A 15,000-nucleotide genomic window follows, 5' to 3' on the forward strand; every position below is an offset into this window, starting at 1 on the left:
AATATTTCTGACTTAGATAAATATTAATTCCATTTCTCCGTATTTATGTGCTTCACAATATAAAAAATAATCCCGCCTAATTGTCCGTGTTAAAAGTAATTGATTCAATTCACTGCTTATTTAATCAGCCGCTTAAAAAGAGGAATAGGTGAGAGCTTAATGTTGAACAAAATATCCGCTCAGGCTTCCGGTAAAATATATATATTTGCAAGATATAATTATCTCCCTTTAACTGGACTGAATCATTTTGAACGTGTCTTACCAATCCTTTTCAACTTACCGATCGGCCAATACTTTCTTAGTCTTACACATCGGCGACCCTTCGTTAGCGTATCGTTAATCACAAACAGCAGCTAGATACAATTGCCTCTTTTGCAATATATATATATATATATATATATATATATATATATATATATATATATATAAATATATATATATATATATATATATATATATATATATATATATATATATATATATTCCTACCGCTGAAAAATAGATTTGGATTGTAATCATTAGACGTAATGGTTTAATACACTGGGTTCCTTGCCCGCCTGTTGCAACCAGGATTAGGTTTTAATATTTTCGAACATCCTGCGAGATGTTCTGTACACCATAAAATATTTCTAAATACCCTACAATATTTATCAATATTTATCAACAGTCTGCAATTTTTCCAAAGACTGCAATATTTCCATACACCGTGAAGCATTAAAAAATGCCACTTTTTGAACACCCTTCAAAATTTCCGAACATCCTACAATATTTCTGAACACCCTACATTATTTCCAAACATCCTACACTATTTCTGAACACCCAACATTATTTCCAAACATCCTGCAATATTTCTGAACACCCTACATTATTTCCAAACATCCTACAGTATTTCTGAACACCCAACATTATTTCCAAACATCCTACAGTATTTCTGAACACCCCACATTATATCCAAACATCCTACAGTATTTCTGAACACCCAACATTATTTCCAAACATCCTACAGTATTTCTGAACACCCAACATTATTTCCAAACATCCTACAGTATTTCTGAACACCCCACATTATTTCCAAACATCCTACACTATTTCTGAACACCCCACATTATATCCAAACATCCTACAATATTTCTGAACACCCAACATTATTTCCAAACATCCTACACTATTTCTGAACACCCTATATAGCTTTCCTGAACATCCCGCAATATTTCTGAACACCCTGCACCATTTCAAAAAAAAACTTACAACATGACTGAACACCCTATAATACTTATGAACACCCTACACTATTTTTGATTGGCCTGCACAATTTCTGAACATGCTGTAACATTTCTAAATACCATGTGACATTTTTGAGCACCCTACAACGTGTTAGTCATTAATTACAACGTAAAATCAACAATTCAACAGTCAAGTACAAAACTGACCGTTTCTTGCCTTGAGTGAGTGAGTGAGTGAGTGAGTGAGTGAGTGAGTGAGTGAGTGAGTGAGTGAGTGAGTGAGTGAGTGAGTGAGCGAGCAATGAGAAATGTGCACAAACTCTTGCTAATCGTTTAACGAAATCTCTCACTTCGAAAAAAAAGACAGAACAAAACCCGAGATGCGTTAATTACGTTGATATATCTATACTACAACCCATCCACATACTACATAAAAGAATACATTACATATTATAAAGGAATACATAACAATTATCCCATACACATACAAAGCCACACAGTGTCTTGTGATATATTTTGCAGCTGGAGTGGTCGAGCATACATACATACATACATACATACATACATACATACATACATACATACATACATACATACATACATACATACATACACACATTCACACACACACACACACACACACACCGCAGTTCGCGCCCCGGAAAGCATGCACACTCAACTTCAAACGCCGAATAATTAGCGTTATTGCGCCTTTTATCCCTTGTTGATAATGCCTAAAACTCCGTCCAGTTCCACGGCCAGTTGGCTCTTTTGTGCAACCCTGTTTCAGCTTGTTCAAGGGAAGGCGAGACCTGTGGGTTACTCTGCTTGTGCTTACACCCATTATAAATGCCCTCGTGGTCTCTTTCTTTCTCTCATTCTTCCTCTCTTTATCGTACTGTCTTTCCAGCATTCTTTTTTTGGCATTGAAAAGCCAATGAAATAGTCAAAGGGTTTTCTTGCTACATCTCTGATCTTTATCTTTCTGTGTGTCTTCCCACCATTCTTTTCATTCACCAGATATACAAAAATATGACAACATTTGCATGTGTTGTCTTAAACGGATAACATACTGCAACGAATATCTATATTTAGTCAGATAAAGAAAGATATCATAAGTGTAGCTAGAGTAAGCTGGGAACAAATGCGACCTGGACACGCCGGCCGCGACGCCCTGGATCGCATTAGGCTTGAGACCCGCAAGAAAAATTCAGCTTTCATCGCGAGGAGCAGCGCTTCCCCTCCTTCCTCTACATCTCCGGTACTCAGACCACAAACCCAGCAAGACAACCCCCTTGATCCAGGTACTGGTAGACTCTCCACAAAACACCTTGATGCATTAAGTAGCTTGAGGAGTCCGCTAGGTACCTCAGCCCCGATGGTCTCCGAGTTCTTGTGTGTGGGGCGCGCGGGAGAGCGGGCGGTTCCCCCGCCCCACCACTCTCCTGCGATTGCTTTGAATATTTTCATACTTTTCCAGGCGAGGAGAAAAGTGTTCGCCAATACTCCCTCCTGACGAGGGCCAACCTGTCCTGTGTGTGACCGCACCCTCCATGGACGCTTTGACAGGTTTGTTTGATGAGTGCTTCCTTCGCTCTTGAGCGTGGCTCGGTAATATTCTCAAAATAAGAACAAATTTTTTTTCATTTTAGTGAAAGGGTTATAAACGAAGGCTCTCGATGGGTTTCCGTTTAAGACTGGTTAACTTCGGGACGATATTACAGACGCCGGAAGAATGGTGCAAATGCCGTTGTCGCTGCCGAGCGCCGTATCGGCAACTTGGAGTGGCAAGTTGGCCGTCATTTCATTATAAACCTATGTGATGTACGCTATTTTTACTCCTCGCAAATAAGAATAGAGCTCTGGGTCTCTCGAGTGTAGCCTCTTGAACGGAATAAGTGCAATTGTATAGCTCCAAAATATACTGGCTTGTCGATTAGTCGTAGGAATAGTTAAACAGCAAAATAGGTTAATGCTAGCAGGCTTAGTAATTATTAATGCATTTAATCTCTTCTCTGACAGGGGGGAGTAAAGTCATCATCAGAGTCGACCACAACAAGCAACAGACAATTAGTTTTCTGTCTTGACTTTGGAGAGTAAATTAACTAATCAACTTGATGTCCGGATTATTAGTTATTAATTGTCATGTGTCTAAAGTTGATATAATTGAATTCGACTCCCTCCCCCCCCCCCATCTATGAAGACCCACCTAACCACCACAAAACCTCAAGAGCCTCACGGCCAAACGAGCCCGTACGTCGCTGCATCCCACCAAACACACATCGAAACTACGACGTTGGTACAACGTTCGAACAAGTTTTAACCCTTCCTAACCAGTTATAACAACCAATATAGCAAGTTGTAACAACGTTCTAATACGTCATAAACACGTTAAGCCAAGATGTAATAATTTTATTACAAGTTGTAACAAGCGGAAAAAAGACAGTTTCGGTTTGTGTTTCCAGGGTGTAGCCTAGTCAGGTCTTACCCGTCTCCCTCTCTCAAGTTCAAGTATGTTTCTTGAGACAAGAAAATACATCTCAGGAGGGATAGAGTAGCTGTGGCTATGTGCAACCCCCGTCCACCTCTCTCATCCACAACAATTTTATCCTCATACTGCAACCTAACCCAAAGAAACAGAATATTACCAGAGGCGTCACGGATATGTAAACGTCTTCAGCAGTGGTATTAATGACTGGAAATGTGGTAGAGTTGATTTTTTTCCCTCCCCCCTCCTTTATCAATGTTCTTCTTCCCCTTCATCAATGTTCTCTTCCCCCTCTTCATCGATGAAATAAGCATTGGGGCGGACTCCTCTAGCTGGCCGAGGCAGCCAGTGTGAGTGAATCCTAAGCAATACTTGGAAAAAATACAAAAAAACTTCTTTCACTATCGTTTTTCTTCAGTCACACTATTCTCGTTCCCTTGTTTGATTTTAATTCCCGCATATTTGTATCCTGGTAGATGCGCTGTACTTTGGAGCAGAGTGGAATATACACATATACCAAAATTGATCTTGTTTTTCATAAGCCAGGGATTTAATATTTGTTTGAAATCGCCTGGCATGAGCTCCTCTCAAAGCCTACTTGAAGCTTCTTTAAGTATGTTTTTGTTGTCAGTAAGACATATTTAATTCGAACAAAAAAAAAACTTTCACCGGCTGGAAGTTTATGTAATACTTTGTTATAATTATTTTCTATATTATCCCTTCATTCTTATCAGTGTTATTATTATTATTTGTATTTATATCATTTGATTATTGGGTGCTAACACTCTTTATTTCCTATTTTAAAGATATCTTAATAATCTCTCTCAACATCCCTACTGTTCTGTTTCTCTTTATATTAAGAGGTAATTATAATTTTTGTCTTCGAGTAAGTTGGGAGATAAAGATCACTGAAATCTGAAATTAATGTTGCAATTGTCTTAATTTAATAATGCAAAGATAATTGCTCGCTGCAAAGATAATTTACAGCGAGCAAATGTGCAGTGTAGGTTGACGGCTCCTCCACCGTGTGGAGCTGCAACACCTCGCCCTCCAAAAAATAATAGTTCAATAATACTTACCTCGCCTTATGGCAATAAGAATGGAGACCATTACAAGGGGGGAAATTTAAATACGTGAGCGGATCATTAATAGCCCTGCAGAAATCTAAGTACATCCCGCTAATCCCGTGATAACAAATTAGCTTCCGTGTGCGTAATGGCAGCATTAACTGGAAGGGGGGGGAAAAAAAATTGTAATGCAGCTCACAGAACTCTAAACTACAATATTACATCCTCCCCTAATTCCTGCAACAAGTCTACGAACACAGGTAACAAATACAGGCTGCGGAAACACCTTAAAACTGCACTGCTGCTGACCTCTCTCTCCTCTCTTTGCCTGCCCATCGTCACCTTTCATTAGAAAGCCCCCCAAGAAAGCCGAGGAATAACAAAGAGAATGTTGACCAGACCACACACTAGAAGGTGAAGGGACCACGACGTTTCGGTCCGTCCTGGACCATTCTCAAGTCGAAACAGAGAGAGAGCGGGAAGGATGACATAGGAGGAGGGATCACCTCCAAGCTTTTTCCGTGGTAAACGGGGAAGATGACTTTCAAGAATATATCTACGGGGAAGATGACTTTCAAGAATATATCTTCTCCGTTTGGCGTTGTTTTTCCCTTTGGCGAATCCTTCTTCCAGCTCCGGACGCGCACGGACTCAAGAACACGGAAAATCAAGGCACCGACTCAGCTTTTATTGGAGCAGTTGAGTCTCTAAACTTTAAGACTATTATTCTGATGTGCAAAACAAACTTTAGTTTATATTCAAATTCTCGACTTGCAATGAAGACATCACATCTGATGATGAAGCTTGCTAGGTCCAACTTTTTGTCATTTCTGTAGAAAAAAATCCGTAATTTTACCCCCTCCCTCCCTCCCTCCCCCCACCATCACATAAATGGAGTTTTTTCCCTAGGCCCTGTAATATACTTGCTATTACTGAGAAATTTAATTTGAAAATATGTTCTCGTTACCTTCTGCAACAAAATAGGAAATCTGCATAATTCTTGCAAGCACTCCTCACCACGTTGAAAACACCAGTCTGCAGGTAAGATAATCCCTCCAAAGAAATAAAATAATTTTCTGTTCAACAGTATTGCATATTTTAGTTCAACGAGGGGAAAAAAATGCGACAGGAGATGGAATAAGGCATAGTAAAAGAGAGAAGACAAGGCTGATTAATACACACAGAAATCACAACAGCGTTATATATCAAATGAAAAAAATCCGCAAGGGGCCGTGATGAGGGTTCGAACCTACGCACGGGATCTTCTCAGCTGCGCCTTAGGATTTGCCCATCATGGCCCTTGTGGATTTGTTCATTTGATATATCACGCTATTGTGATTTCTGTGTATATTGAAGGGTGTAGAGGTAGACCACTTGGTTGACAGAGCCCGGGTGCATGGGGGGAATTGTGTGAAAACCCGATTGAACTTCGGGATCCTAGTGAGGGCAGTAGCGCTCCAGGTTGCAATTCTTTTAACCATGTCGTGGCGCAGTTGACTAAAGGCGCAGCTGGGAACATCCCGTGCGTAGATTCGAACCCTCCTCACGGCCCTTGTAGATTTTTTCAAGTCTGATTAACTTACGGTTCAACAGCTGTTGGGCTCAGAATGCCAATTACTGTGTTCAAAATCACGAAAAAATACTGGGGGCCACACAAGGGATCGAACTCGCGTCCCTGGACTCTCCAGGCCTCAAAATTTCCTTATAGATATATGGTGTTCTTGTGCACACTACACTACACTTTAACCCTTTTAACCCTGCTGTAGCTTAGTCGATTAAGGCAGTGTCTGGGATGCTCCCGGACGCAGGTTCGAATCCTCGTCACCGCCCTTGTGGATTTGTTCATGGTGTTCTTGTGATTTCATTGTGTTACATCCTTACATCTCAAGGAAGACTTGACGCACCTCGGCTACACAGTATACCATCTTGCGGTTGTCTTATTACTACCTTTGCAATGATCTTAATTAATTCATTTGCAGTTACCTTAATTAATCCCTTTACAGTTACCTTAATTAATCCCTTTGCAGTTACCTTAATTAATCCCTTTGCAGTTACCTTAATTAATCCCTTTGCAGTTACCTTAATTAATTCATTTGCAGTTACCTTAATTAATCCCTTTACAGTTACCTTAATTAATCCCTTTGCAGTTACCTTAATTAATCCCTTTGCAGTTACCTTAATTAATCCCTTTGCAGTTACCTTAATTAATCCCTTTGCAGTTACCTTAATTAATCCCTTTGCAGTTACCTTAATTAATCCCTTTGCAGTTACCTTAATTAATCCCTTTTGCAGTTACCTTAATTAATCCCTTTGCAGTTACCTTAATTAATCCCTTTGCAGTTACCTTAATTAATCCCTTTGCAGTTACCTTAATTAATCCCTTTTGCAGTTACCTTAATTAATCCCTTTGCAGTTACCTTAATTAATCCCTTTGCAGTTACCTTAATTAATCCCTTTGCAGTTACCTTAATTAATAACTTTGCATTGTGAACTAGAGTTCAGTTCATTAATTCACTCTTCAATTTATTAAATAACCCCCCCCCCCATTCTTCTGCTAAATTCATTAAATAATGAGTCTTAAAAGATCATATATGCAAAGGTCTCCATCAATTATCAGAGGCTAGATCAGGTAGTCATGCAATTAAGCTACAAAGATTTCATGTAGAACTGTTATAAAAAGAATATATTAAGTGTTCAAACATTGTTTCTTAATAATTCAGAGTAAGTAGGTGTTTCATTTCGAAATAATATTTGAACAATTATTATGTCTCATTTAGGAATATTTGAACTTGAAGAATAGTTTTACTTGAAGAATATCTTCACTTGAATATTATCCCTTAAAGGATATGACAGACCAAACCACACACCAGAAAATGACAAGACGACGACGTTTCAGTCCGTCCTGGACCCATTATCAAGTCGATGGTGAATCGACTTGAAGTCGATTGTGAATTGAAGGATATTTTCAATTAAGGAATATTTTCAACAAAGGAATATTTTCAATTAAGGAATATTTTCAACAAAGGAATATTTTCAACTAAGGAATATTTTCAATTAAGGAATATTTTCAATTAAGGAATATTTTCAACAAAGGAATATTTTCAATTAAGGAATATTTTCAACAAATGAATATTTTCAATTAAGAAATATTATCCCTTGAAAATATTCAATTGCAAAATACTTCCACTTGAAGAACTGTATAACACCCAAGAGGTTGCCAAAGGCAGCAGCGAAGGCCCCCTTTGCGAATTTCACAGCAGCAGTGAAATTCGCAAAAGGAGGAGTACACGGTCCAGCTGTGTACTTCACGTCAACACCGGACGCAAGTGTTCCGTTGTATATTGTCGCATAAAACGGCGGGGGTGTTGACAGAGCCTCCTAAACGACGGCCTGGATTCATTTGCCAGACATTATTAAGATTACGGCCGCTGCCAAGAAAGATGGAAGGTGCTGGGACACACGGAAAGCCAGGAAGGAGGGAGGGAGCCGCGCCGGTTATAGCTCTCTCTCTTTCGGAACGGAACGGACGTGCGTGAGCGCTGGGTGGTTTCAAGCGTAGGTTAGACCTTTATATATATGTGACAGCGCTGGATTGTTTCAAGCGGAGGTTAGACCTATATATGTGACAGCACTGGATTGTTTCAAGCGTTGGTTAGACATATATATGTGACAGTACTGGATTGTTTCAAGCGGAGGTTAGACATATATATGTGACAGTGCTGGATTGTTTCAAGCGTTGGTTAGGCATATATGTGAGCTCGATGAACCGTTTTAAGCATAGGTTAGACATATATATATATATATATATATATATATATATATATATATATATATATATATATATATATATATATATAGTTTGGTTGACTACAAATAGGAGCAGCCTCGTATGGGCCAAAACACCTTCCTGTACTTCCCTTTAACATTAAGTTCTCATAATCTTAGCAAAAGTGGTGATATAAATCAAAAATCTTAGTACACAACTGATGATCTTCTGCTCCAACTGAATGTTCAAGTCAGCCCCATGAACGAAAAGTCTTGTAGTTCAATCTTTAGTAACTTTTATTTAACTGACTAGACGCCTAAGAGCAGTGAAATTCTTGCTTGCGTGGAGAGATAAACTCGGATCTTTATCACCAAGAAGATTAGAGATCTAATTTTTAAGTCAAATTATTAACACAGCGCTAATGGTTAGTTCTTAGAACGTTCCAGTGCCGAGAGCAGGTATCACAGCATCACTCAGCTCAGGTATCACAGCATCACTCAGCTCAGGTATCACAGCATCACTCAGCTCAGGTATCACAGCATCACTCAGCTCAGGTATCACAGCATCACTCAGCTCAGAAATCACAGCAACACTCAGCTCAGGAATCACAGCATCACTCAGCTCCGTAATCACAACCGCACTCAGCTCCGTAATCACAACCGCACTCAGCTCCGTAATCACAACCGCATTCAGCTCCGTAATCACAACCGCACTCAGCTCCGTAATCACAACCGCACTCAGCTCAGGAATCACAGCCGCACTCAGCTCAGGTATCACAGCATCACTCAGCTCAGGAATCACAGCCGCACTCAGCTCAGGTATCACAGCATCACTCAGCTCAGGAATCACAGCCGCACTCAGCTCAGGTATCACAGCATCACTCAGCTCAGGAATCACAGCCGCACTCAGCTCAGGTATCACAGCATCACTCAGCTCAGGAATCACAGCCGCACTCAGCATCACTCAGGAATGACAGCGGGGTGGAGAGAGGGGGGGGAAAAAACACCTTAATTCCTTAGCCAGGACAGCTAGGAATGCACCCTTGGACACGGGAGGCACCGACCCACCTGATCTTTATGAGGTGCACACACACACACACACACACACACACACACACACACTAAATGTGTGTGATGAAAAGGTGACACCCCTAGGGTCAACACTTGCAGCAGAGGAGCTCCAGCATATTTCAACAATCCTAAGTATTGTAGTATAGGTTGATGGTAGTGAGTGGTGTCCCAGAGAACATAAAGGTATAGTGCTCTTGAAAAATAGGTGAGATAACAGGAAAGTGCTAAGGGAAGTGAAAAATCGGATGAGAAAAAGTTGCCCTAGTGTTTACAGTGCAGAGAAGAACATTCAAGATGGCCACTGGCAAGGGGAAAAACAAAACAGAGCTTGATTTTGAGGGATTCAATGAAGAAAGCATTGATATTAGTAGTCTACATAACAAGTTGGTAAATTTAGATACTATAGTGAACTCTCATGTAGAAATAATTAGTAAATTGAAAGAAAGTAATGACCATTTGAATAGCAAAGTTTTATGTCTTGAGGGTTTAGTGAAAGACTTGCGCAAGGATAAGAATCAATTGGAAACAAATTGCAAAGCCATGGAAGAAGAAAATAAACTCTTAAAAATAGCTTTGGAAGAAGTTAAAGTAAATTTAAACATAAATGACTACAATAGGTTAGGCAAGGAAATTCAACAGGAGAAACACCTTTTGTCAGCACAGATGGAGGAAGTTACACAGGGAATAGAACAGTGCAAGAAAGATATGCAACTCACTTATGCACAAGTGGCCAAGGAGAAGGAAAAAATAGAAGAAGCAGTAAAGGAAGTCAAACACTGCAGCAACCAAGATAAAACAAACATTAGGCTAGAAGTGAGGAAAGAATTGGCATCTAACCCGAAGTTGGTGCAAAACACAGTTGATCGGAGTAAGTCCCTGATCATTTTTGGCTGCAAAGAAAAGGCGATAACATCTAGGTCAGAAAGAGCTGTAGAAGAAGCTAAAGTAGTAGATAAAATTGTTGGCCTCGTGGAAGGTCTTACAAACAGAGAGAATGTGTGCGACTACAGGAGAATAGGCAGGTACGTAAAAGGGAAAGATCGACCTTTGAGGATCACCCTAAACGGTGCCAAACAGATGGAAGAAGTACTAAGGAATGCTAGAAAATTGCAAAGGGATGAGGATGGGAAAGGGTGGTCGTTAAGACGAGATCTTTCAAAAGAAGATAGAGAGAAGCTGAAACTGAACCTCGCCGAGGCAAAACATTTAAATGAGAGCAGGAATGAAGAAGAAATAAATTCTTTTTTCTACAAAGTGATAGGGGTAGGCAAACCAGTAAAGTGGTACATAAAGGCAAACCAACAAAATCAATAGAGAGAGGGGGAGTGAAGAATAAGGAGAAGGGGAACAAGTTCCTGAAGATTGCATACACCAACATAGATGGAGTAAGATCGAAGATACTGGAGTTAAGTGATGTAATACAGCTGCAGACACCAGACATTGTTGCACTCACGGAGACAAAACTTGAAGATGTAATTTTAAATGAGGTCATATTCCCAAGGGGCTACTCAATTTGGAGACGGGACAGAAAAATTAGGAAAGGCGGTGGCGTTGCTGTGCTGGTAAAAGAACACCTAAAGGTGAAGGAAATAATGACTGCCAATCCACAAGAAGTTGACATAATAGCACTAGAGATCTGCTATGAGGATGATAAACTAATGATGATAAATGCATATAGTCCACCGCCAAGCAGCACATGGTCAAAGGAGGAGCTAGATAGTAAACGTGAAGGTCTTATAACAATAATGAGAGAGATTATAGCGAGAGCGGATAACGATAGATCACGACTGTTGATAGTCGGTGACTTCAACTTGAAATCCATAGACTGGGAAGCATATGAAGCTAAAACAGAAGATTTTTGGACCTGTAAATTTGTAGACCTCATCCTGGAAACATTCTTGTATCAACATGTTAAACAAGCTACGAGGATGAGGGAAGGGGACGTTCCCTCCATGCTAGATTTGATATTTACCAGGAAGGAGGAAGAGATATTTGACATTCAGTACCTTCCTCCCTTGGGTAAAAGTGACCATGTCTTTTTGGGAATAAAGTATGCAATGCATTATAAGCTGGAAGAAAATAAGGAGGTTGAAGCAGTTGAAAAACCAGACTTCAGGAGAGGACATTATGGTGACCTTAGAAATTTTTTTAGTGAGTATAATTGGACAGACTTGATGCTAGGCAAGGAAGTGAATGAGATGTATGGCAAGTTTTGTGAAATATATGATAAAGGCACAAAAAAATTTATACCAAAACAGAGATGCAGAACTAGGAAACAGGATTGGTTCAATAGAAATTGCGAGAGGGCTAGAGACCGAAAGACACAAAAATGGAATCAATACAGGAAGAGGCCGAACCCCCAAACATACCAGCGATACAAAGATGCGAGAAACAACTACACGGCAGTGAGGAGAGAGGCAGAAAGAAATTTTGAAAAAGGGATTGCGGACAAATGTAAAACAGAACCAGGTCTATTCTATAAATTCATAAACAACAAATTGCAGGTAAAGGATAATATTCAGAGGTTGAAAATGGGAAATAGATTCACGGAAGATGAAAAGGAAATGTGTGAAACACTAAACGAAAAGTTCCAAAGTGTGTTTGTACAAAATGAAATCTTTAGGGAACCAGATACAATAAGAATTCCAGAGAACAACATAGAACACATAGAGGTGTCTAGAGACGAAGTGGAAAAAATGCTCAAGGAGCTCGGTAAGAACAAAGCAGCTGGCCCAGATGGCGTTTCACCATGGGTTCTGAGAGAATGTGCATCTGAGCTCAGCATTCCACTTCACCTGATCTTTCAGGCATCCCTGTGTACAGGAATCGTAGCAGACGGGTGGAAACAGGCTAACATAGTTCCAATCTACAAAAGTGGCAGCAGGGAAGACCCCCTCAATTATAGACCTGTATCATTGACAAGTGTAATAGTGAAAGTATTGGAAAAACTAATCAAAACTAAATGGGTAGAACACCTAGAGAGAAATGATATAATATCAGACAGACAGTATGGTTTTCGATCTGGAAGATCCTGTGTATCGAATTTACTCAGTTTCTATGATCGAGCCACAGAGATATTACAGGAAAGAGATGGTTGGGTTGACTGCATCTATCTGGACCTAAAAAAGGCTTTCGACAGAGTTCCACATAAGAGGTTGTTCTGGAAACTGGAAAATATTGGAGGGGTGACAGGTAAGCTTCTATCATGGATGAAAAATTTTCTGACTGATAGAAAAATGAGGGCAGTAATCAGAGGCAATGTATCAGAATGGAGAAATGTCACAAGTGGAGTACCACAGGGTTCAGTTCTTGCACCAGTGATGTTTATTGTGTACATAAATGATCTACCAGTTGGTATACAGAATTATATGAACATGTTTGCTGATGATGCTAAGATAATAGGAAGGATAAGAAATTTAGATGACTGTCATGCCCTTCAAGAAGACCTGGACAAAATAAGTATATGGAGCACCACTTGGCAAATGGAATTTAATGTTAATAAATGTCATGTTATGGAATGTGGAATAGGAGAACATAGACCCCACACAACCTATATATTATGTGAGAAATCTTTAAAGAATTCTGATAAAGAAAGAGATCTAGGAGTGGTTCTAGATAGAAAACTATCACCTGAGGACCACATAAAGAATATTGTGCAAGGAGCCTATGCTATGCTTTCTAACTTCAGAATTGCATTTAAATACATGGATGGCGATATACTAAAGAAATTGTTCATGACTTTTGTTAGGCCAAAGCTAGAATATGCAGCTGTTGTGTGGTGCCCATATCTTAAGAAGCACATCAACAAACTGGAAAAGGTGCAAAGACATGCTACTAAGTGGCTCCCAGAACTGAAGGGCAAGAGCTACGAGGAGAGGTTAGAAGCATTAAATATGCCAAAACTAGAAGACAGAAGAAAAAGAGGTGATATGATCACTACATACAAAATAGTTACAGGAATTGATAAAATCGACAGGGAAGACTTCCTGAGACCTGGAATTTCAAGAACAAGAGGTCATAGATTTAAACTAGCTAAACACAGATGCCGAAGAAATATAAGAAAATTCACCTTCGCAAATAGAGTGGTAGACGGTTGGAACAAGTTAAGTGAGAAGGTGGTGGAGGCCAAGACCGTCAGTAGTTTCAAAGCGTTATATGACAAAGAGTGCTGGGAAGACGGGACACCACGAGCGTAGCTCTCATCCTGTAACTACACTTAGGTAATTACACTTAGGTAATTACTATATTTAGCGTGTCCTCTCGCACTGTACTCCTTATACGTCAGACTACAAAATACAACACTTGACACCAAATACATTTACGCCAATAAAACATTTAAAACATTGCAAAAAAAATAAAATTGTTCCGCGCCGCTTGGGGGATGCTTTCGTTATCTGTCAAAAAAACAACACGTCAGCGATAATAATAATAATAATAATAATAATAATAATAATAATAATAATAATAATAATAATAATAATAATAATAATAATAATACACGTAAAAAAAATAATATTAATAATACACTTACAATAACAGAAATATTTGACACAAAAGAACTACAGTAATACAAAGTGTCAACAATTTCACCATTTGCTCATATCAAATTGACTATTTTACACAGTAAAAATTAACTGTTTCCCAAATTTACGGTGTACACCTATGGTATATAGCAGAACCTACAGTCTCCATGTACACCTACAGTCTACAGGTAAACCCACAGTCTCCCTGTACACCTACAGTCTACAGGTAAACCCACAGTCTCCCTGTATACCTACAGTCTGACTGTTAAGCCAAACGCATCTCCAGCCACCAACAGGAGAGTGGACAGCCACGCCATTACCGACTGATAAAGGCTTCACTAATACCTTTCTCTCCCCCCCCCCTGCCACCCATTCCTCTCTCTCCCTCCCACTTTCTCTCCCTCTCTCTCTCAACACCATCATCCATAACCAACCAGATGCTGGTATGATCACTTGAAACCATCACTGCTATAGAAGGTCCTTTCCAATGGCATTGTGACGTCAAATCAAACGATAGCAGAATCAACACGGTGTGTGTCTCTCTATCGACAGGTTATGTCTCATTCTATCGCATTGTGCCATGTATAATGAGGCATATATAATTATAATGAGACGGCCCCGGGCCTGGCGGATAATGACCTCATTCTGCCTCATTATAGATACGCTCTATCATGCGTGGGAGTATCTCAACTCGGGCGATCCGGATATCGTGAGGGATATTTTCTAACATCTTACAGAAACATGTCAATTAAATAAACGATGTAAACAAAACATGTAAACAGAGTAAACAATGTAAACAAAACAAGTAAACAACACAGAAAGTTGAGGAAAACTTCAGTTATTTTTGTTCTACCGCAGATGGG

The 15,000-nt window shown here is 39.6% G+C and overlaps 1 long non-coding RNA gene across 1 annotated transcript in view; it reads left to right on the forward strand.

Moving 5' to 3' along the window:
- The first annotated feature begins 2,339 nt into the window (after positions 1-2,339).
- Positions 2,340-15,000, forward strand: part of LOC138355327 (uncharacterized) — a 20,669-nt gene continuing 8,008 nt past the window's right edge. The window contains exons 1-2 of the long non-coding RNA XR_011223919.1: positions 2,340-2,527; positions 14,996-15,000. The exon at positions 14,996-15,000 is cut by the window's right edge and continues 184 nt beyond it. This is a non-coding gene — a long non-coding RNA (uncharacterized lncRNA). The remainder of the gene's footprint in view (positions 2,528-14,995) is intronic.

The sequence above is a fragment of the Procambarus clarkii genome, chromosome 67 (genome assembly GCF_040958095.1).
Source record: "Procambarus clarkii isolate CNS0578487 chromosome 67, FALCON_Pclarkii_2.0, whole genome shotgun sequence".
In the NCBI taxonomy this organism is placed as follows: domain Eukaryota; kingdom Metazoa; phylum Arthropoda; class Malacostraca; order Decapoda; family Cambaridae; genus Procambarus; species Procambarus clarkii.